The following is a 23,221-nucleotide window of genomic DNA, read 5'->3' as shown; positions in this document are numbered from 1 at the left end:
TATATACATAAACATATGATGTTTACATATAGGTACTATCTCTAATCCCCATAAACACCATTTTGCACGTGGATAAATAAACATTGTTATGGAGAGATCAGTAATGGGTTCCAGGTCACAGAGCTGAAAGAGCTGGGAGATGAACTAGGGTCAAATAATATGGCCATGCACTTTCCTGTACTCTCATTCTTTAGATGGTTAAAGAAAGTTCCAGTGATGTATCTTACAGTTAGCTAAGTTATAATAAATATGATCAGATTGTGAATTGTATTGTTACCTGGACTTTGGTCAATGTGCACTATTTAATCTTGTTACAGCCCAATCAGATCCATTTAATAAATGACAATAATTAGCATCTTCAGAATCAAACATTTGCTTTGGGTAGAAGGAAGAGTCTATTCACTAGGATACAGAATTCAATCCCTGACAAAATCTATGTTCATACATGTGAGAGCCACACTTCTTGTTCTGTTGGTAAAATAAAAATGAAAGTAAACTCTTGTATTTCTTCACATTCCCTAAATAGAAAGCAATCAGTGGAATGGCTTTTGAAAACCAACTATCTAAATGAAAATCTTAATAATGATTAAAGCTTCCTCAATAATGTAAAGCAGAAAAATAGACAATAGACCCCTAAAGTTCTCAAATAAAAGGACTCCTGCCTTTTGGGAAACTCTAGGATTACTCAAGTAATATTTTGTTCGATCCCAGAATCCTAGATTTAAAAAGATATGCTATTTGTAAAATTAGATTTGCATTAACGCTCCAGTGAGTCTGGGAAAGGAAAGTTGGAGATTAAGACTTTTCTTATTGTCTGTCCAACAAAGCTCAGGGCAAGGAGTTTTATGAATCAATGCTCAGTCTGGCTATATGAGCTAGGAACTGCTGACTGAAAGAAGCAACGAATCTAAGGAAAGCTAAAGGGAAAGAAGGATTCTGTAAAAACATTCAAACTATAAACCTCCTTTTGGTCAGATTTCATGGTCCCCACATAAGTTTTTTTTTTATTCCAAATTTACTTTTTTAATTGAATTTTATTTAAATTCAATTAATTTAGAGTGTGTTTTTAGTTTCGGAGGTAGAGTTCAGTGATTCCTCAGTTCATATAATACTCAGTGCTCATCACATCCCATGCCCTCCTTAATACCCATCACCCAGTTACCACCCCCTCCACCTTCCCTCCAGCAACCCTCAGTTTGCTTCCTATAGTTAAGAGTCTTTGGTGGTTTGTCTCCCTCTCTGATTTCATCTTATTTTGTTTTTCCCTCCCTTCCCCTATGATCCTCTGTTACCACATAAGTTTTTGAATAACTTATTTGATTTCTCAGGTATATGATTCAAGGAAAGAATAAACTGAATGGATGCCTCACAGGTACTGACAACAATATAGTATTAGTGTATAAGATTATGGGATGTAGAGTAAGAGAGACATGAGTTCAAATCTCTACTCTCCCCTTTGCTACTTGTGTGACATTGAGCAAGTTACTTAGCCCCCACCCCCAGCTTTGGTTTCTTCAATAAAGATCTAAATGTGCCACTTTCAGATTCTCCTTTCAACTTACCTGTTTTACCCCATGTGTTGTGTGTCATTCATTTTTTGAAAATTGTAATCATAAAACCTCAAACATTTGTGCAAACAACTTTTCTTCTTATATTTTTAATAGGCAATGAGCTTCCAAGAATCCATACCTTTATATATGTTGCATTCCTTTTCTGCATTCCTCTGGCTCGCTGAGTTCCTAACAATTCTTTAAAATCTATGGTTCTTCATCCCTGAGAATTTTACTCCTACCCCAACCCTCCACCTTGTCTTGACATCAAATTATTTTCTTCCTATCTCACATTCTTCCTTGTTTTTTTTAATTTTAATTTTATTTTAGTTATTTATTTGATAGACAGGGATCACAGGTAGGCAGAGAGGCAGGCAGAGAAAGAGGAAGGGAAGCAGTCTCCCTGCTGAGCAGAGAGCCCGATGCGGGGCTCGATTCCGGGACCCTGAGATCACGACCTGAGCCAAAGGCAGAGGCCTTATAACTCACTGAGCCACCCAGGCGCCCCTCACATTCTTCCTTGTATCTGTATTATAAAGTTCATTATTATCATATATGTATTATAATAATTTACCTATCTTATATATGTTTGTTTGTGTGTCTGTTCTCTTCTAGCCTGAGAGTTCTCTGTAGGAACTAGCATCCTCTCAAGTGTTCATTTGTTAATTAAATAGATAGGTTTATTTAGCATGTACTACATGCCAAGCAGAATTCTCAACATTTGGATTCCAAGGTAAAACAAAATCCTGCCCTATTAGAACTTATGTTATGGTGAAAGCATATGCTCAATAAATGTTGAACAGAAACAAAGCTCCCCATAAACAGGGGAATCTGTAGAAGTAACTACTTGCTACCTCTTTCAATTTTTACCTAAATTTCTGGGGTATTTTTAAGGCCAGTAGTGAGAAGCTTAAAGACTGTGACATATTTTTTCCTATTTGTTCTTGTTCACATGATATTCAAAATAAAAATAACTATAGTAGGTGACATCTTTAAAAGATAAACACAAAATTCTGTGCTCCTTAACACTAAGGAGAGGGTAGTTAATTGGCTCACTAATCAGTTCTTGAGCAAAAGGCTAACACAATAATGGGCCAGTAATGAGATAACTCTTCTGAGCTAGGCTGCTGGCTAATCACATCTGGTTTGTAAAGTATTAATCAGCTCTGAGTCAGTGGGTAGGGAACATTAAGAATGCGGTTACTTCCTAAATAAATTATTTTCCACTTACTCTGACAATCATAATTGGTGCATTTGAAAGAATTATTTTAATACACTAAGTAGAGCAAAGCTCAGATACTGAGTCATTCAACTAACATTCTTTTATTAAAATAGTTATAATATTTTATATTATTAAAGACTTATGAAAATAACTCAAAGGATTTCATGCCACATTAAAAATGTCAAGGCAGTATGTTGCATTTTAACATTTGTTCTGGAAGGATCATGGCTTCTAAGTCTTTTACATCACTTCAGTATGAAAACAACATTATATGCGCCAGTATTTTAATTAGTCTTTTAACTGGAATTGTCTCCCTGTGTTCACTGAAAAATTAGTTCTTTTCATTTTCTTATTACTCTTTATGTTCTAGGTACATTTAATGTTCTTCCTGTTAGTCATTTGCCTCTTCCAATTTTTACCAAGATGTTCTCATAAAATTGGAAGCATTTTATTTTTGGAAGACAGCAGGTAGAATAATTAAGTCTGAATCACAGAAGTAAAGCTTGAATCAGAATTCACTCAATATCTAAAATAAGAACCATACTAAAAAGTTTTTTTTTTAATGCCCATGGAATAGAATAGCTAGCATAGCAATAGCAGCTATGCTGGTGACACATACCAACTCAAGTTTCAAACATGTGCAGAATGAACGTCTATGTGCTTGCTTGTGTAGAAAACATTTTCCTATGAATTAATACTATAATTTCTTCTAATATGTTGTTTTATGCTAATGTTTTATATACACTTATAAGAAACATGATTTCCTAGCATTTATGTTGGTATTTACTCAGTTTTCTTCTAAGTGCATAATAAAAATTTCAGTATAGAATATTTGAAAATGTAGGGAGAATGTACCACAAGACAGACTACCCATGCTCTCCTTCACCTGCAAAGACCTTATCATCATCATCAGCAGCAGCAGCAGCATCATAAAAAATGCTTACAGTAACTAAATACTTAAAATGTGGCCTCATGATCTGTTAATACTTTACATGTATTTCTTATTTAATCCTCACAAAAAACCTATGAAATAGTATGCTGTATTTTTAAAACTATTTTTAAAGGATTAGCTTTTATTCCCATTCTTTTTTGTGCTTTTCCCTTTATCACAGTGGTTAAAAGACCAAGAACTACATGCCCTAGACTTCATTAGGTTCTGCAGGCAATTTACATTTTGCCAGCTAGTAAAATGCTCTAGCGTTATATTTGGGATACAAGAAGAAACCAGAATCCATTTTTCTTCCCCCCCGCAGTAGCAGATATGTAGACTTTAGCAGAAATTAGTCTTTCAATGATCTCTGAATCCTCTTCCAGCCACATGCCATTGGGCTTAGACATAACTGGGGTAACAGCAAGGTTTTTTTTTTTACAGTACCTCACCATTGGATAGGCTCTGTAATTCCCCCACTCTCTGGAACATAGCTGTAAAATCTAATGACCACCTTCTTGACTTTCCACTCCCGTCCTTCCAGGAGTTTTATAAGCTCCCAAATATTATTCTATCCTTTCTTTGAAATACTTAGAGTGGATGTGTTTTCCCAACTGAAACATTAGTGTAAGTTAAAAAATAATACAACTCCTAGGATATTTTATAGCACCAACAACTAATTCTCTGATTCTCCAGACACCAACTAGGTGTCCAATTTAATTCAATTCTGATATTATGCACCTGAAGTTAACATCAGATCTCCTAAGGTAAAGGGTTCAGTCCCACAAGACTGCCCCAGTTCAGATGGCAATTGCAAGTTCTGGGGCCCCTGTAGTTCTGACCAACCAGCTATAAACTGGGAGTTCCCAAATCCCCCTCTTAGTTCAATAATTTGCTAGAATGGCACACAGAATACAGGAAAACTCTTTACTTACTACTACCAATTTATTATAAAAGATACAACTTGAGAACAGCTAAATGAAATAGATGTATACAACAAAGTATGGGGTGAAGAGGGAGGCACAGAGTTTCCAAGTCCTCTCCAGGTACATTATTCTTTCAGTACCTTGATATGTTCACCAACTTGGAAGCCCTCTAAAATCCCTCATTTAAGGTTTTTTATGGAAGTTCTATTACATAGGTATGATTGATTAAATCATTGACCATTGGTGACCAAATTTAATCACTAGCTCCTCTCTCCTCTCTGGAAGTTGGGGAGTAGGGCTGAAGGTTCCAAACCTCTAATCATGTCTTGGGGTTTCTGGTAACCAGTCCCCATCCTGAAGCTGTCTAGAGGCCCAAAAGAGTCTCATAAGAATAAACTCAGGTATATAATTAAAGGCGCTTGTTATGAATAATGAAAGATACTACTATAACTCCAAAATGTCCAATAGTTTTAGGAGCTCCTTGTCAGGAACACCGGACAAAGGCCAAATATATATTTCCCATTGTACCACAACTGACATTTCACAGTGGAGAATAAAAAGAAATGAGTAAGTTCATCTAAGATCGAACGGTAGGAAGTATTAGGGTTTAGGTTTATGCCCATTGGGTCTGTATTCAGAGACAGTACTTTTAACCCTTATAATAAACTGTATATCATTTTAGCATGTTTTATGCCAGTGTAATTTTTATGCATTTAACCCATGCCATTTATAAAATGTTTGCATTTTATAATGTATAAAATGTATACAATTTGCAGTTTTGTACATGATGTCAAGATCTTCTTTGTCATTAACACATTTGACTTGTAAGAACTATAGAACATTCCATTTTACTTAACGTAATATATTTAAATAGTCCCTTAATATTGGACCTTGGGGAATATTCCAGTTTTTACTCTTAAATAATGCCAAAATGATCATCTCTATTCCCAAACTTTGTCTACATTTCATATTGTACCATAAAGAGAGATTTTTAAAACTTGGATTGTTGGATTTCAGGCTATGAATTTCTTTAATATTTTTATACTTATATTTTAAGATATCCTTAAATGAGCAAATGAAAAATGAAACAATTTTGAGGTATGTTTTCAAATGAAACAAAGTAAAAAATAATTGAAAGAAATTTATTCTTGCCTCAACTACTATTACTTCTATCAACTACCATCCCCAAAAGTAACAAAAAGTCCCTGATTTTAAATACAAAATTTGGTCAAAACCAAATAGTTCTTATTTAATATTTACTAAAAACATGAGGTTCTTTGACATGAAAGAGAAAGAATTACAACAAAGATAATGATGTTGATAATTGTCACTTCCTTAAAATTAACCGGTTGATATTTCCTTACTAATCTTATTTGGTCTTATGATCAATGACCACAATAAAATTAAGGAAACTCCAGGGTTTGAGTTTGCTCTCACTTAGATAACTAAAATTTCATTTGAGGATTTTACCTTCAAGCAATGATATTTTCTATAATAACATATCCAGTGTTAATCTGCCTTTTTGCTTTCCTTAAGCCATTGCCTGAACAACTAGACCAATGGATTTCACAGTATGGTCCCTCCCTATTCCCAAAACTTCAGTATCTCTTAGGAATCTCTTAGAAGTGCGAATTCTTGAATGCCACCTAGACCTACTGAATTAGAAATTCTGGAGATGGGGCCCAGCAATCACTGTTTTAATAAATCCTCCCAAGATATTTTTTTGGTCTTTTTTTTTTTCTTTTTTTAGTAATCTTTATATTCATCCATGTCAAGGTATCTTGGTCCTATCATATGTCATCTGAGATGTCATTTAGTTTCTATTTGGTGAGTTCAAATATTAGTGATGGCAACAGGACTGTCTTATTTAGAATTCTGACAAAGTCCATCTTCTTCCACTGAGAGATCCTGGAGTTCCCTAAATTATGCCATTTAAAGGAGCTGCCAACTCAGTGAGTAGCTGGCAAAATTTGCAGTATGACTGCTACCTCAGGTAATATAAAATTATATGAGACTAGATCAGAAAGAATGGCATTGCTACTTTACACAAAAATTTAGAGATAATATATATCAGATTATTATCTGTATACAAGATTACTGTCTTGAACTATCAAGAATGTTATAGGTTTGGGATCTGACACTGAAATAGGATTCTCCACTGACTATGCATTAAAAGTAAATATGGGTACAATATACCATGATGGGTCTTGTACATAGATTAATTTAGTTTTTCCCAAACTTCAGCCATTTCCCTGTCATTATCAATTTTTATTACTATGACCCAGCTTTAAAGTTAAATATATTTATTTCCATCCTAATCAATAATAGTCATAAAATTATAGTTTTTTCTAATCTAGTTATATATTTTTTCTAGTACAAATTAAAATAAATGCATATCCATTAAAGTAATCTATTTAAAAACCACCTTGCTTACCATTAGTGATATGTTTGGTAAATACTAGATTAATTTATTTATTAAAATATCATATCTCCTCATTAAGGAATACCAGGAATGAATGAAGACTGTGATAAGATAATCTAGCTCTCATACAAATGTATAAAACAACTTCACTAAAGGGAGTACGGGAAAGGGTTGAAATAAGACCAAAAACAAAAGGACTGCCACAAAAATACTGTACTCTAGTTGATAAAATCGTTTTCCACAGGGATATGGCTTAAAAATTCTGATACTGCTATACATGTATACTACAATTAAATAATTAAATAAATGATTTCTTCTTATTGGAGACAAAATTTATAGATCAGAAGGGGAGGAAGATAGCATGCTTCACATCAGTGTGGTAATGGATTAGAATTGGATCCATTATTGTTAAGAACTCATATCTAAATTAATATAGTTACAGATGGTTACACAGAGCGATACTTATAAATATTTACACAGCAAATATGCATATATTTCTTGTTTCATCAGCTGAGAGTGTCTAAAAGAAGTGACACCAGTATCAGTGAATACACCTAGCATTCAGATCTTGGTTTCTAATCTAATCATTCTCCAATAAAAGGAACCAGTACTCCTTGGAGAAATGGCTAATTCTCCAAGACTCATGTTGTATAAAACATGAGCATCTTATAGTAGCAGAAAATAAGGAAGTGACCCACACCTAAAAATCCTCAATTGATGGGAATATGTAGTAAGGCACAGGAGCCAACTGAAAGTGTTCCCAATGGCCAAAGCCAATGGTCAAATTATTTCATAATTTGAGCAACAAAATATAGTAGTATTAGATTATAAACTGAAGTATAAAATAAATATCTATGAGTACATACTAAAGTAAATAAGTAATTGAATAAATTAATAAATGGGGAGAAGAGACAAATCTCTCTATGTAGATGAATTTCAAAAAAAATTATAGATATACTCTACTGAATGGAACATAACTCTGTGTCCCTTGAGTGTGGGCTGCACATAGTGACTGCCTTCCAAAGAGCACAGTATGGAAGGGAGATGGGGACTTCATAGTGTAGAAACCTGAAAAATAAACACAAACTCAACCAGGTGATCAAAGTCTAGCTCAGTAGTGATAAGTCATGTTGATAGTTTGTATTCTTGGTATGATGTGATGAAAATGGCACTTTACCTCTGTGATTTTCTTTCCTCAAACCCATAATTCCTGCCTTAATCATGAGAAAAATATCAAACAAATTCCAGTAGAGGGATATTCTGTAATATATCTGACCAGTACTTAAAATTGTCAATCATCAAAAACAAGGAAAGTCTGAGAAACTGTCACAATCAAGAGTCGCCTAAGGAGACATGGTAACTAAGTGTAATGTGATAGTCTGGATGGGATCCTGAAACAGAAAAAGGACACTAGGTAAAAACTAAGGAAGTCTTTAAAAAAGTATGAACTTCAGTTAATAATAATATATCAGTATTGGTTTATTAGTTGTAACAAATATACCAAACTAATAGAAGGTGTTAATTATAAGAGTAACTGCATATATGGGGGTGGGAAGTGATGCAATAGGAACTCTGTACTATTTGCTCAATTTTTCTGTAAATCTGTAACTACTCGGTGGTTCTCTTTGGCTTATTCTCATACACTGCTGTATAGGGTTGTGCCAATTTATGCCAGTTTAGTAGGAGCTAAAACACAACCCCACTCTGCTTATACAGCCTGTGGTTCAGGTAATAGGGCTGCACCACTGCAAAGGGGGGCATCTTTGCAAAATTTGCATAAAAGTATTGGTAGGCACTTGTTGGTGTTAATTTCTCATGGCATTCCTAGTTATTTCAACAATGACATTATGAGTGTGAGAAGACTATTTTTTTCTGCTGCACAATTTTTAGGTATAAATGCAAGTGAGAAATTCAGCTCAAATATCTTCTGACACTTTAAAGCCCCTAAAGGCAGAAGTTTGGATCAGATGACCATCCAGGGTTTTATTATTCTGTGGATGTAGGTGGTGAGTAGCTAATATGATTAATAGTAATAATAGTAGCTAACATCAATTAAATACTTAATCGTGTCCCAGGCACCAGCAATATAGAATTCAAAGTAATTTCTGGTAAGTCCAGAATCTTTAATACCCCCAGGTTAATGCCAATTTTTGACAGCATAACAATGTCCCAGTTGTGCCCTTCGTTTCAGTGTCCTCAGACATTTACTGATGCCCTTGTTCTCTTTCAGAATTTTGGCAAAGGCTGCTTCACACCCATCAGAGACATCCCTTATGGCACCTCTTGATTGGAGAGACCAAGTCTCTACCAGGTCCACAATGTGGCTCCCTCATCACAGTACTCTAGGCTGTGTTAATTGGAGATGACAGTTACCTGCATAGTCTTTTCCCTCACAGGTGTCCCTAACTCAAGACCCCTTCATAGTTGAGCCACAGTAATAGATAACTTGGCCCCTTCTCCCCAGGGCCCTATTTCCACTCACTCATCAGTCTGCCCAGGCCCTGCATGTGTTCCTCTCACCATTCAAAGAACTACCTGATTCTTTTTTCCCCCTGTCTTATTTAGATAATAATTAGAATTCACTATTTTATGCTCTAATGGTTTTAACAGGCTTCAAAAATCTCTACTGGTCTAGCTGCTTTTTTAGTCAAAATGATTAAGTGAAAAACAGCTTTAAATGTTTCCTGAATTAGGCAAATGAATAATGATTAAGCCTGATTAACTGGAGAATCAGAGGAAAGGGGTATGAGCCAGGAGAAGCTTTTTTATACGAGGTATTTACCATGCCAACGTCCAAAGGAAGTTTTTAATGAGAAAGGAATTAGGTGATACTTATCTAAAGTGAGCCCACTAAAGGGGAACTACCATACATATGGTGGATACCCAGAACACAAGTTAAACATTCATTTTTAAATCAGTCCAAGTCTAATGGCCAATTAAGGCCCATTTGTTCAACTTCGCCATCCTCTTTTGCTGTTTACTGCTTCGATTTTGAATGCCAGAAGCTTTTTAAAGAGAGCTTGACCTTTACACAAAGGAGCTTTTTCAGTTTAACCTCTAAGGTAATAGGACTGGCAAGCAAAATATACTAGTTAGATGTTCAGGCAATAACTCAAAGGAGAAAGACATGAAGCTTCTAGACAAAACACTGCACAGACTGATAAATGAAAAATACTGAGCAGTGAGCATTCCAAGATATGTTTTTATAATAAGCTTCTCTGGTTGCAAACCACTTACAAATATTTTTATTGTTGAAGTACAGGAGAAAGTCTCCAGAGAAAGAAAGAAGAAAGATTTTCAAATAACTAATTCAAATTATCACAATTTTATCTTCTGAATTGTTCTCATTTTAAAGTAATACTATATTTTTAAAGTTCATTTTTACTGCTGTATCATAAGTCTAGCTCAGTGAATAGCCTAGGAGTCTGGAAAGAACACTAAAATCATCCTTCATGAAAACTTTATAGCTGTCCACTGAGGACTTTATGGGATTGACTCTGAAGCCTATTTAAAGGTTTCACGTAATAACATCGCCAATGCCTAAAACAGTAGGGCTGCTGTATATATTTCTGGAAATTCTTTTCATTAGGTCCCTGATTTGGAGCAGTATAGATTTTGAACTTTCATATCAATGCCAGGTGCCAAAATGCATATCTACTGTGTGACACACAATGGAAATAAAATGTTGTAGATTAACAAGGTTCCTGCCTCAAGGAAATTGTATTTCAATTCAAAAGGAAGAAAATAAATAAACACAAGGGTCACTTTGGAAATTGATAGTTGCTGTGAAAAAAAATATTAGATCAGTAGTCGGAAGAGTTCCTCAACAAGGGGGAGACCTGAGCAGAGACTGAATAAAAAGAAGGAGCTGAAGTAGAATAGGAAAAAGGCAAGAGGAAAGGCCCTAGGCAGGAATGAGCTCAGAGATTTCAGGAAGAGAAAGAAGGCCAGTGTGGGTGTAAAGGTTAACATAAGAAATAATCAAAAGGTGAGCAGGGGTAAATCATGTTACCTAGTAGGCCATGGCAAGTTGAAGGAATCTTATACTCAATATGGTAGGAAACAATTAAATGATTTTAGGCAGAGATGACATGGATTTCCTACATAGAGAATGGATTTAGAGGAATTAGAGTGGTAACTAGGGAGAAATTTGGAGGCTTGTAATAGTTCAGGCAAGAGAAGATGGTAGCTCAAACTCAGGGAGGGGGTGGGAGAAGTCTTGGGGTGGAGAGGAATGTGGTCCATTCCTTCAAATATTTACTGAGTGCCCCTTGAGTGTCAGATACTTTCCTAGGTTCTATTCTTTCTCCTTTAAACCTTTATGCCTAGCACTTCAATAATAACCCTCTCACAAAACTAACACATTGTATTTTTATTTTCTAAATTGTTTGTTTTTGTGACTCACATAATAAATTGTGAGCTCTTGGAGGCTATGTATGGGATATAATTTATCTTTCTATTTCCAAAGCCTGGTGCCTGGCATCTAGTGGTCTCTCAATAAATGTTTTTGAGTTTAATTGAAATGTTGAATTGAATTCAAAACTCCTATCTCAAATTCTCAGGAAAAAGCTTGTCATCAGGCCCTGCCTATTTGTGTACATTCACCTTTTTTTAAGTGCTCAAATAATTCCTTTCCAACATGGTGCAGTTTGCCACCTACCCATCCCCAAAATAGCACCAATTATATAAACAAAATTAGAAAACAGTTGGCTAGAAATCCTTACTTTCTCAGTCATCTGCTCTCAGTTTTCCTCCCTCACCATAGAAAAAGATGACCAAATAAAAAATTTTTGTCCTCACTTGATGTCTTTTTTTTTTCTCACTTGATGTCTTTACAACATCCAAGATGAAAATATCTCTCTCCATAGTAAACCATGTGACAAAACCAATATTTTTAAAAACACTTTTGGGCTAGGTATTATAACTTGAATCATCAGATAATGACAATACTATAGTAGACTGAACAATGGGCATATAAAATATTAAGTCGTAATCCCTAGAACCGGTAAATGTTGCCTTATACGAAAACTGGGACTTTGCAGGTGTGATTTAATTAAAAATCTTGAGGTGCAAAATTTATCCTAGCTTATTCAAATGGGCCATAAATGCTATTACATATAACCTTATAACACAGAGGAAGAAAGATCTGAACACACAGAAAAAAAGAGATATGAAGGTAGAGCACAGAGAAATCTGAAGATGCTGGCTTTGCTGGTGGAAGCAAAGAACCAATTCCCTCTAGAACCTGTAGAGGAAAAGTAGCCCTGTTGAACCTTGACTTCTACCCAGTGATACTGATTTCAGATTTTGGTCTTGAGAACTGTGAGACAATACATTTCTATTGTTTTGTACTTCTAGTTTTGTGATAATTTTTACAGCAACCATAGGAAGCTAATACAGCCATGTTAAGCTTTGATTTATTTTTTTAAAGAATTTTCCTTAGGGGCATGATCTGCTTTCTGTCTTCTGTAGCTTCCAATTTCACATCTCAGCTCATGGGACAGGCAGTGTTGCTCTAAGACTTGGTGAAATGACCACTTGTCTAAGGTCCTGTACTTTAGAGACCCAACTATTGACCTTGTCCAGAGGTGCCCTCCCCACAGGACAGAGAGTATGTGGAGCCAAGGAGATGTGGCTACCTATAAATTTACAACCCTCCTATCCAGGCCGGCATTAAATCTGCCACTACTGGTGGCACATTCTTTAAGTTCATGGAACCTCAGCTGCCTATTACCTATCCCAAGTGGTAACTTCAGAGTCTTGCCTATCTCCACATCCAGTGCATTTCCCACCCAGCAGCTAGTCTTCTTTTTAACAAGACAATCAGATCTGTCACTGGCAAAGACTCTCTCCTTGACCAAACTTGAGTCAGACTTCTGCGCTTTGTTGAATAGGTCTGTCCTTAGATATTGTCCTCAAGAGCAGGAATCCTCCTAAATCAGCTTATTAAGAATCTCCACCCTCAATATCTAATATCCTTGACCTGCCTTCAGCAAGAAATCTGTTGAGTTAATTCAGCCAGAATTCCCCCTCATCCCTGATGCCTCCTCTAGTAATTTTTCATCCACTGACCTCACCCTGTTCCTTGGCTATAAATCACTTCTTGTCTTAGTATTTGGAATTGAGTACAGTTCTCTATTGAGGTCACTTTACACCTACTGTGGGTTCCTGATTCAAATTGGTTTTAACCACTTTAACTACTGTGCAGCTCTGGTTTTTCTTTGACATCATATCTCTGCAGAAAACTATCCAAGTACTTCCCATCACACTTAGAAGAAAAGCCAAACTCTCCACTATAGCCCACAGTCTAAGTTTGGCTCCTTGCTGACTTCCTCTCCTCTCTTCTTCTTCCCTGCTTACCTTTATCTACACCTACCTCCTTTCCTTTCTTGAAGACACAATGTTCATTTCCACTGGAGGAGGGCGGTCCTTTTTATCTAACTAGAATATTCAACTCTTACATCTCCTCAGGACTGGATACCTTTTTCCAAACCTCCCAGCTCAACTATCACTTCCTGATGTCCCACTCCCTGGCCCACTCCATCACATCACTTCTACTAGAATCTCTGTGGTTAATTGTTTGCTTACTTATTGACTATCTCATTCTCCTAGTAGAGTGGAAGCCCCTTATGGATGGGGATTTGCTGTCTGGTTCCCTGCTATATTCTCAGTGCCTAGTATAATGCTTGCTCTGTAACTACCTCCTGAATGAACACCTGCCATAGGGTTGCTTTGAAAGTTAAACAAGTTGGTCACCCATCTCACATAAGGCCCTTAGTAAATGCGGTCCTCCTTATCTCCGCCCTCTGATAGGATGTGTGAGTCATGACCTTCTGGCCTCACTACCTCTTGCTTTAGAAATGTTCACACTTGATCTGGTACAGCAGCACTTCCCCGCCCCCATAAAAAGCAGGGGTAACATCTTATCATTTCTTTCCTGCAAGTGAGAAGTACATCCAATAAGCCCAATGAATACTTATGTTCAATACATATGTTTAATGCATATAAAATCTAATAAGAGCTTTCTTCCTGATTGTATTTATTTATTTATTCATTCATTCAAGTATAGCCATGTAAGAGGTACAAGGCCACATATATCTATATGGGTTTTTTTTTAAGATTTTATTTATTTATTTGACAGAGATCACAAGTAGGGAGAGAGGCAGGCAGAGAGAGAGAGAGAGGAGGAAGCAGGCTCCCTGCCAAGCAGAGAGCCTGATGCGGGGCTCGATCCCAGGACCCTGGGATCATGACCTGAGCGAAAGGCAGAGGCTTTAACCCACTAAGCCACCCAGGCGCCCCTATATCTATATGGTTTTAAAATGTCTTTATTTACTTGCTTGTTTGCTAGCATTATCCTCTTTCCCAAACACACATACATGCACACATATATACATACACTTTCTTCACAAAAAAGATTTCAGAAGACTTACAGGGAAAATGTAAAACATGAAAGAATTCTTTCAACTATATAAAATAGTTGAAATGTAAGAAGATATAAAAATAAGGATGCTATGGGCACCTGGGTGGCTCAGTTTGTTAAGCATCTTCCGTCAACTCAGGTCATGATCCCAGGGTCCTGGCATTGAGTCCTGTATTGGGTTCCTTGCTCAGTGGGGAGTCTGCTTCTCCCTCTCCCTCTGCCTGCTGCTCCTCCTCCTTGTACTCTCTCTCTGTCAAATAAATAAATAAAATCTCTAAAAGCATAAGGATGGCTGGGGCACCTGGGTGTCTCAATGGGTTAAGTGTCTGCCTTCAGCTCAGGTCATGATCCCAGAGTCCTGGGATCAAGCCCCACATCGGGCTCCTTGCTTAGATGGAAACTTGTTTCTTCCTCTCCCTCTAACAGCTGCTCCCCTGGTTGAGCTCTCCCTCTGTCAAATAAATAAATAAAAATCTTAAAAAAAATAAGGATGGTACTAAGCGAAGACAGAAATAAAGCTAAAATTGCAAACCAAGAAAACTCGAACATAATGAAGGTGAGTATAATAACTTTAGATTTGAGAAATAAAAGTGTTTTATTAAAAGATTTTATTTAATTTATTTGACAGAGATCACAAGTAGGCAGAGAAGCAGGCAGAGAGAGAGAAGGAAGCAGGCTCCCCGCTGAGCAGAGAGCCCGATATGGGACTCGATCTCAGGACCCTGAGATCATGACCCGAGGCAAAGGCAGAGGCTTAACCCACTGAGTGACCCAGGTGCCCCTAAAAGTGTTATTTTTTAACAGAAAATAGTTCAATATGGCATTTCTGTTTTCTAATTGAACTTAATTTTTTGTTTTGATTTTGTAGGCCTATATTCACTTGATAAATACAAATATAGACTACTAAATAAATTTTAAAGCACTCTTTTATTCTAAATATTGTAAACACATAGTTTTATTTATTTGCCTATTATTTAATATTCATAAATGTGCACATATCTGTTTGTCTTATTTGGTGGTGATGCAGTTCAGGGCAGGCTGCCCCAGATTAAGGATTTGACATGTGGATTAGTTTAAACTGAAGACAAACAAGGTCCAAGAGACTTGAGAATTGCTTTTTACCTCTTCCTTAATCACCTAAAAGAACTTAGATTGGGGAAGGGGTGGGGAGGGTGCAGGAATGGCGCTATCACCAGAAACAACTTTTTACATCAGAAAGACATCTGCATGGCATAGAAAAAATTTTACCAAACATTTGATCTTTCCATCTTCCTGTGAATTGTCTTCTTCCCCCACTTTGAAGCCCCAGACCGCTATTCCCTTCTTAGCTCAGAAGGGCATAGAAACCTCAATTGCCTGTTGTCAGAGAGCCACATGTCTTTGAGGTTTCTGTACGTATGAAATTAAATTTGTTTTTATCATTCTGTTAATCTGTCTTATGTTAATATAATAATCAAAACAGCCAAATAACCTAGAGGGAAGAAGGGAAAAGTTTGTCCCCTACAGGGAAATTGCCACTCCAGTGATGTTAAAGAGAGATAGCTATGATATCATTTTTTAAGAGACACAATCATATTTTCTTCCTTTGTTCTTTGTGTCCTTCCTTTTTTCAAAATGTATCTATGCCTAAAGTTAAGAAGAAAGTTAGCTGTAAAATCATATTTCAGAAACACTACAGTAATTTGAAAGAGTCACAACCCACAGCAAAATGCTATAGCGTAAAAGAGTTAGGCTAAGAATTCCATGTCTGGAGTCTTAGCTGGAATGCCTTCTCTCCCACTCAGGAAAACATCCCCAGATGCCAAAGATAAAGCATGCTACTTTATGAAACCAATGTTAAATGCTCTTTATTTCATTCAAAAGTAAAAAGCAAATCATTAATAAAGTTTAACACTTTATCGATAGCCTGATATTTTTGTCACGTCTTAAAAGCAGAGTTGAAAGAAATGACTAGTTGGGTAACACTTTTGATCTTTAGTTAATTTCTAGGCCTAAGTGGCTCAACAGTTAATTTGCTTCTTACCATTCTCAGACAGCCTAAATTGCCCTTGAATGTTCCTTACTTGGTCCGTAAGGTACAACTATATCGGCTTCAAGAGCATACTCCTGTACAATAATTCTGGAGCACACCATTAAAGTTTAAGAGCCATTGGATAGACTAAAATAAGGAACATCTATATGCAGATGCTTAGGCATCTAAATTACTCTGCCTTTCAGATGCGATTAAACCCTAGCAGTGAGTAGGGGGAGAGATCTAAATTATGCAGGCTCCCCTGCAGGTGCTACTCTATTTTGTTGTAATAGTAAGCCTCCATGATCTTAATATTTGTTAGTAGATTTGTCATGGTAAGGATCAAAGTTCCTTGCAGAGAGAGAGGAAGAGAGACTTGGTTAAATGCATCATACTGTATTGTCTTATTATTGAAGGTAAAAGTGACCCTAAATTCAAAGACAACTAATGCATCAAAGAGGTGTTGCTTACAATCCTATCTTTAGTTAAAATAATTTATCTTGAAATTTGTTTTAACTCTTTAAAAAAGTTTTATTTATTTATTTGTTTGTTTATTTGAGAGAGAGAAAGAGAGAGAGTGCTTGTGCGTGAACTCCTGTGCACAAGATGGGGGGAAGGGGTAGAGGGAAAGCGAGAGGGAGAAGCAGACTCCCTGCTGAGCAGAGAGCCCAACATGGGACTCAATCCCAGGACCCTGGGATCATAACCCAAGCTGAAGGCAGATACTTAACCGACTGAACCACCCAGGTGCCCTTATTCTAACTTTCAGTGGAGACTTTATGAGCTTTAATAAATTACAATGTGTTTGAATTTTTACTGACATTTTCTATTCTCACAAACTTCACATTTCTTCAAAGAATTTCAACCTTCATGTCATTGTATTTTTTGTAATACCTGTAGTCAAGACCTTTACCCAGGTCCTAAGCAGAGCTAACAAACAATTACCGTTCACAATAGAGCTAAAAACAGAAGTCTAATTAATTAAAGCACTAATTGAACTTCCCTATTACTGATACATTAGTTCCTGCTCTGACATAAACATTAATCAAAGTCATTGAATAATTCAGCTTTTCATTTCCCTCACCTGTGTAGACAAATCTATCGAATGTCTTGTGAGAGTAATGTAGAAGAAATGTTTAATGTTGTTATTTGATAATAGCTTTGTTAAATACGAGTAACTGATAACCATTCTATGGTAAAATGAGAAGAAGGAAGGTATAGGAGAAAAATGAAATGCAATTAAATATGTATATTACATATATAGTTCCTATATATTTAAAGAATATATAAATATTAAATATATAAATATATATTATTCATAAATCTAAATATTTGTTTCTTCTTTGAAAAAATAATCCATGGAGAAAAGAACCTTTTGAGGGAACAGTTTAAAGTATTTCACAAAACCTTTTGCATTTTAATGAAGTGGGCCATTTAGGTTGCAACTGTACAGGGACAGTGGAGTTCCTTTAATTATGTGATTAGATAAATATTTATATATTTTTTTTCTCTGTTGAAATCCAGGCTTCCTGTTGAGTCTAAATGCTGGCTCTCTTCTCTCCAGCTGGCAGAACCAGTTTGCAGGCCTGCTGGAGAGGATTCAAATCAGATGTTGCCTCAATGAGACATGAAGTTATCATTAATGGGCAGTTCTGTTTTTGAAGCCAGGCTAACTGGGACTCCAGTGTGGCACTGCAGGGTGAGGCAATGTTGCTGTTCTTACCACTGTTCTATCAGGTTCCTGCTGTGTGGAAAAGAGAATGCACACTCTTGGAGGACTCCTCCTCTCTAAGCATCTATCACCTTAAATGCATAGTAGGATGTTCCCAGGAGGCCCCCATAACAGTCTAACATGGAGACCATAGTAGATGATATAATGCATGGCCTTAGTCTCTCTTCAGGAGTGCAAAACTTATTCCTCTGATACTGCAAAGACAACTCTCAGCTATCAGCCCCCTATAGGGATTGCCTCAGTTGAAGAGACTCACCTTGTCCAAGGGCATACTTCCTTTCAGGGGCAGCCTGTATCCAATGATATAAAAAGTATAAAGGCCTGGCCTCCTTGTGTCAATTTAGGACAACTCCAAAGAGCCATTCCAGCTCCAGGGTCTGCCATTGTCCTGGAGTCAGCTGGGCCTTTGCTGGGACTGCACTGTAGTTCTTCTTCCTTTGACCCATCCTACCTCCTTCCACTAGGCCTGCATTACAACAGCACTTCTTAATCTCTGTACATTAATCTCTTCTTCAGAATTGGCTTCCTCGTGACAAAGATGGCAGGAAGTTTCATTCCAGAAGTAAGTAGTGTAACATTGATCATGGTCAGAGAATAAGGTGGGCATGGCATCGACAGGCACATGCTTGAAGGAAGAGAAGAGAATACTTGGAGATACAGAGGGAGAATAGGCCCCACTGAAAACTAAAAGGAAATAGGCAATGTTTCCCTTCTCCTCAGACCATGTTGAGTCAAATAGTTTCTGGACCAGAGCCTGGGGCATCCTCAATGAGTCTGACTATTGAAAAATCTATTCTCTCCAACATGGCTTGCTATTGGGAGGAAAGGACAACTGGGGTAGGGCGGAGGAGACTATTCATCCATCCAGTCTTTTTAATCGCCTCCCAAATACTCATTGAACTCTTCAGTAACAGCTTCAGAGTTACTTCAAAGAAGCCTTACTTCAAAGTGATGTTCAGGGATTTTAAAATAAACTCCAGAGTAGTCAGAAATCTCCTCAGCAGCAGCTGAGTGGGTACCACCCCTACCCTTATTGTGGAAGGGAAATGGCATTCCAGGGATCTAATTCATTAGCAAGGAGAATAGCGGCCCATCTTTAGCACTACTCATATGGAAACAAACTATTCACAGAGTTCCAGCAGAATCTGGCCACCATCCTATCCATTTTGAATTCTTTTTATCACATTTACCACCGGAGGCCCAGTGAGTCTCCAGATGAGAACATGAATTTTAGAAATCACTGCTTGATGAAGGTGACACATGATTTAATTTCATTGGGCTTTACTGACCAATATGCAAGGAAAAACTCATCATAACTGACAATGTAGACTTGCCCATTCGGTGGAGTGGTGGGTAGGTGTTATAAGAAAGGTACAAGGTAGAGGCAAAAGTGGAGCGGCAACTTTAAAGAATAAGTCTAGCCCTAATACTTGGTGATGTCTTTGTCCCCAAAAGCCATTTCAGGCCTGGCTGTCTGCACACAGCCTAGCTCATAAAAAGGCACCAGGAGAGTTATGTGAAAAGGTTCCTTTTCTTTTTTTAAAAGTTATCTGCTAGATGCTCTGAAAAGGGCTTTTTGTATTGAGCTTAAGGCAGCTCAGTTTAACTAGCAGTAGGCAGAGCATTGTTAAAATGGATAAAAATGGGAGATAAGCTTTGCTCCCACAATCTGCTTCCAAAGGATACAGGAAAAAAAAAAAATGAAGTGGTTCCTTGGAGGCACATTGTTGCTGCACTTCTTGGGCTCAGAGGCCTTCCTCTGGAATTAATATTTACCTCCAATTACGGTTTCCTGGGGTAAAGAGTCCCCACCGATGATTCTGTTCTAAAAGACTTTGATTTATTGAAGGGGTAGGCAAATCCACTCACTTAGGCACCCTCTCACAGAAAGCATCCAATGAAAAGATTAAAATCAGAGCAGGAGGAATGTTTTAGTTACATTTCTTTGAAGTTCAGACCTTTGTTCCTTTTCTTACCCCACTCCCCTTAACAGAATGACTCTTAAGAAGTTCTCTTTGCTTTTAGAAAGCTCACATCTTCCCACTAGGCTGTAGCTTTGCCTAGTGTTTTGCCACATATGGAAAGTTTTTCTGCTACCTTATAATTAGGACTTGGCCTATGTGAAAAAAAGGTCTAGATGTATCACTTTGCTCACACCAAATGCATGCAAGTTGGGGAGCAGTAGACTAGCTGGATATTGCAGAGACACCAAACTTTGACTGAAAACTCTACTTTGTTTTCCCTGACTGCGGTTGATTGCAGCCCCTTCCTAAGATGGGTAAGAGAACAAGGTGGCGTTTTTTCCTCCAAGAGAAGAAAAAAAAGGAAGTCAACAAAGTCTGTCTCCCTGGGCCTGTTGCAGCACCAGACTTTTTTTCTTTCCTAGTACCCTGCAGGACCCTTACTGGTTATCACAAATAGAGTTTCAGAATGGGGATCATCCATGGCAACCTCAGAGATTTTCAAGGGGATAGATGCTGTCCTCTGCCCCAGCAATTCCTGGAGATTTTTGAGACCCCGATGACCCCTCACTGTATGCAGATGTGGCTGGAAGCAGAGGGGACTTAGTCCTCTCAGGCCTTCTGCTCAGTCATTCCCAGCCCATGCATGCCAACAGTGCCCAGAGGGTATGTAATAATAACAGATACAAGAAAAGGTCTTGAAATTAATTTCCTAGTTCCTTATGTGGAAAGAGGAAGGAAAAGGGGATATAGAAGAAAAAAACTTTTTAATAAAGAGAAAAAAGTTAAGTTAATAAACTAAATAAACAACTTTCCAGAGATTGCCTGCTGACAGGGGATGGAGCTACACATGTGCTGAATCTTCCCCTATAATTGGGCATGTCTAGACGTCTCTGCCGTTCTGTTCCTCCTAGAAGTCAAGACGGGCTGGAAATCCAATCATCTTCCACAGTTTGGGATAGACCTTTCCGAGATTATGTTGGGAGAGTCTCTAAACAAAAATATGGAGAAGGGACAAGCAGCTGGCAGAATTAATCACCTGAATTCACAATGGTGGAACAGTGAGACAGAAGAATAGAAAAGACAAAACAAAACAAAACACATAACCACTGAGATGACAAAATAAGGTAAAGTGTTCTTGTAGCCTTTCTCTCTGTAAGAATTAGTTCCAAAATGGTAACCCTAGGGTCAGGTTATAATGCTCTGGGACTTTTTCCTGTTCTTATCCCTCTGAACAGGAGTGAGCAGCTCCTGGCCAAGAAGCTCCTGCCAGTGAATATTTTCTATTCTTCTTTTGTCAGGGTTTTCTTTTTCAAGCTCCCAACAAGATCATTTTGCCAAGGGAGTGTTTTCTTGTGTGTGAAGGGTTTCAGGGATTGTTTGTTCTGAAAAGCATCTGCAGACAATAATTGGGAAATGTGTTAAACCTACCATCAATTTGCTTTATTGACATGGAAGCCTCAGTGGGTCCCTGAGCAGAATAGACTTTTCCCCATGTGAGCTAGTGACTGAAAAGGCTGAGCCGCTGAAAAGGCTAAGTCAGAAAGAGGCAGACACCAGGAGAGGAAAGTGACAGGGGAAATACAGAGGGGTAGAAGCTGAGCCAGAAGTCCTGAGACAAAGCCTGTGATGAAAAACATCTCTTTTTGAGACGTTCAAAATGAAAGCTGGTTATCACAGAAGTTCCTCCAAAAAAGGAATTTTCAGGGATTAAGACAAGGGTAGGTGTTGAGGAGAGGTGAGGGAATATGTATATTAAAAGTACCCCATCTGGGTGGAATAGTTTCTGTCTGCCAAGTTGTTTAGTTTTAATAAACACTCTCTCCCTTCCAGTTAGAATATCACATTTCCTTCTGCCATGGAGAAACCCAAAGTTGCCCAATTTGGTTCATGGTATTTGGACAAAGGATAATTATTGGCCTGTAATTCCCTTGAGGGGAGCTGATGTTTCGATAAATTAGAAGACCTGGGCTTAAGTGGTTTACAGCACCATCAAACCTTGGTATGAGCATATAATCTCATAACCATAACTTGCCAGCGAATAGGTGTATTTGCACAATGGGTGATATTAGGAGCCTTCAGACCTTGTCAGAGAGCACATGGGGCTGATACGCTCTCCCCAGCTCCCCCCCAGCCATCTCAGAATGGAACTGAAGACACTTCCCCTCTCAGTAAGTTGCCAAGGCTGCTCACTGCCTTAGTTTCTCCAAGGTGAACACATTTGGATCTACACTGGTATACACATCCTTAAGACTTAGTGATCTTCCAAAATAGTGACCTCCAAAATCACAACACATGTGTGTTCAAGTATTCGTCATATTCACAGGTATCTCAGAACAAGGAAGAGTTTTCCATATTACACCCAAGAGCACAAAGAAAGGGGGAGTGCCTAAATCAGTATGCAACCTGGGTCACAGTAATCTAATATTAAAATGTACAAATTCTCTTTTGAAAACGTGTTAGAGCAATAAGGCTCAGACACTAAAAAACTATTTATTGTGAGACTCCAATGTGACCACATAGAAATGTCCTGTTAAACAGTCAGGTGGAAGATAAAGAGAAAAATGGCAGGATTGCTTAAAAACAAAACAAAACAACAACAACAAAAAAAACCCCACTAAAACAAATATGATTCTTTGTCTAATTTATTTGTAATATATACCCCCTCTGACTTTCAAAGAGAGTTTAAAGTCACTTAGAATAAACTTTCATAATGTATATAATGCCAAATATATCATATCATATATCATATATATATCCATCTTTGTGTGTATGTAATTTTTAAAATATATCAGGGGAAGAGTGCAAGAGAATTGTGTTGGATATCAAGAATTAAGCAAAAGTTTCTTGGTTCTAAATTTCTTTCTGAGGTTCCTAGAAGAAGAAAGGAAATGAAAAGAGAAGGAAAGAAAAAAGAAAAGAAAAGATGATGGACACTATATAACTGTTGGGGAAATTGAGGTTCTGGTAACAAACTTGCTCAGTGGCATGTCTTAGGTAATGCAGAGGAGGCTCCAGGGACCAAGTCTCTGTGAATACCACAGCA

General features: G+C 37.4%; 1 protein-coding gene across 1 annotated transcript in view; it reads right to left on the bottom strand.

Moving 5' to 3' along the window:
• The window catches only part of SLC9A9 (solute carrier family 9 member A9), a 540,987-nt gene that overhangs the window by 437,994 nt on the left and 79,772 nt on the right, over positions 1-23,221 (bottom strand). The gene's annotated exons all lie outside the window — the stretch shown is intronic.

Source organism: Meles meles, chromosome 4, assembly GCF_922984935.1.
Source record: "Meles meles chromosome 4, mMelMel3.1 paternal haplotype, whole genome shotgun sequence".
NCBI classification, from domain to species: domain Eukaryota; kingdom Metazoa; phylum Chordata; class Mammalia; order Carnivora; family Mustelidae; genus Meles; species Meles meles.
This window is presented reverse-complemented; position numbering and strand designations above follow the sequence as displayed.